The following is a 2131-nucleotide window of genomic DNA, read 5'->3' as shown; positions in this document are numbered from 1 at the left end:
GATTTTAGAACTCCTGACTTCTAGAACTGTAAGTGAATGATTTTGTGTTGTCTTAAACTACAAAGTTTGTAGTAAGTAACATTGCAGTAGCAATAGAAAACAGCAGATTCTTAGTTTCAAGCACAAGAAACTACACGGCTTTAAAAATATATATTTTTATTTTTATTTCTTTATTTGACTGCACCAGTCTTAGTTGTGGCATGCAAACTCTTATTTGCTTAATATGGGGTCTAGTTCCCTGACCAGGGATTGAACCTGGGCCCCCTGCATTGGGAGTACAGAGTCTTAGCCACTGGACCACCAGGCAAGTCCCCTAAATGTCTATTATTGACAGAGTTTTATCAGATAGCACATAGACTATCTGGGAGAACCAGAACACAAGCCCTGGAGGCTCTTTGTCTGAAGTCATACCACAGTCTTCTCAAGAACGTGGTTCACTGAACTGTCTCAGTCCCCTTGGGGGCATGGCGACTGCGCTTGCGCTGTTGATAGCATTGCAGGACACTACGTCTCAAACACTGTTGCTGGAAAATTCAGCCTCCCTCTGGAAACTAAATGTAGGTGCTATTCTGTGTCACCCTCTCCAGACATAGATTTTGTGCAGTCTCCACTTCTTTGGGTCATTAACATCTAATCAGAACCTAGAATCTAGATGTATGATTATCTTGGCTTGGCTTGTATGCTTGCACCCTGTAGCTGCAAGGGATTTTGAGAAATATCTGCCATCGCTTACTTTTCTGCTCTGCTTCCAGGCTGGTGCGTTCCTCACTTAAGAAGGTGATTCAGCTGCTAGTTACCAAAAAGAATGACTAATGTCTACCACAGCATTTATAATCCCAGCAGAGGAGAGATTTTTGTCTCCCAGGGTCTGCTCCAATCTCTGAGAAAGATTCTGACTGACCTTAGGTCTTTTGCTGACCCCCTGTAACGAATTATTGTTTAATATGAGTAGAGGGTCACTGGTTAGCAGGTTTTGGTGGGGGTCCTTGACTTCCCTTTATGGAAAGATATAGGTACCCAAAGGAACAGTGATTGAGTTAGCAGACAAAGAGGGAAAGGAAAAAGCCATATTATGATAAAAAGAGCTTATGGCTATAGCTAGACCCATTTAAGTTAAATCACTGCTTGCTGGTTTGCAAACTCCAATTTATTCAAATGTACCTGCATTTTACCAGGGGAGTTAAACAGTCCTACTTCTGGTGCCGAGGTGCCTGTATATGTCCAGATTCTGTCACTACTAACTGGGTGATTTTTGTGTTTCAATGTTCTCATTTTTAGAATGGATATAAGAATAGTACTTCCTAGAACAGTTGTGATTAATACATGAATTAATGAACTTAGAATAGTGCTTGGTACATAGGAATTGCTATCATTAATTATTATTATTATTTTAATACAACTCAGACACACAAAGACAGGAACTTAATTATGTTTATATAATCTAGTTTTCAAACTGTTATTTCTGCTAATGGTGGAGTGTGGGTGTGGGAGGGGAACTGAAAATGGCCAATAAGGGATAATTCAAACAGCATATTTTAGACAAAAGCAGTAAGTTTAAAACTCAAACTCCTAAAGAAACTGTCTCCCCTCTCTCGTGGGGTCTCACCCTCCTCTCCTTTCCTCCCCTAATGTGAACTGGAGTGCAGGAAGAAAATGTGGACGATTGTGGCAGCAGGATGGTCCCCAGGCTGTCTCCTGTATCTTCTCAGATGGCCATCTGACTGGTGTGTCTGGTCAAATCTTGTCCCTTTAATCTTGAGCCGGTGGCCACTGAAGTATCGCTGGTTTGGGGCATCCCTGAAGAATTTGGGTCCTGCCACAGCCTCCAGAAATGAAGTCCATGCTCACTGTGACCCTTTCTCCCAACTCCAGGCTGCTCTGCTTTAATTTTCCTGGAATGCCCAGAATTCCCACTTGTTTTATCTCTGCATTTTATGGTATGCATTACCCCGCTCTGGGCTTCCCAGGCGGTACAGTTGTAAAGGATCTGCCTGCCAATGCAGGAGACACGAGTTTGATCCCTAGGTCAGGAAGATCCCCTGGAGGAAGAAATGGCTACCCACTCCAGTATTTTTGCCTGGAGAATCCCATGGACAGAGGAGCCTGGCATTTTACAGTCCATGGGATCGCA

The 2131-nt window shown here is 42.9% G+C and overlaps 1 non-coding gene across 1 annotated transcript; it reads right to left on the bottom strand.

The window, feature by feature from the left end:
- Positions 1–234: 234 nt before the first annotated feature.
- On the bottom strand, positions 235–307 carry TRNAG-CCC. The gene has a single exon. It is a non-coding gene; the product is annotated as a tRNA-Gly (tRNA).
- Positions 308–2131: the final 1824 nt, after the last annotated feature.

Source organism: Bison bison, unplaced genomic scaffold (assembly GCF_000754665.1).
Source record: "Bison bison bison isolate TAMUID 2011002044 unplaced genomic scaffold, Bison_UMD1.0 scf7180017864322, whole genome shotgun sequence".
NCBI classification, from domain to species: domain Eukaryota; kingdom Metazoa; phylum Chordata; class Mammalia; order Artiodactyla; family Bovidae; genus Bison; species Bison bison.
The sequence above is the reverse complement of the archived record's forward strand: the minus strand, read 5'-3'. Positions and strand labels throughout refer to the sequence as shown.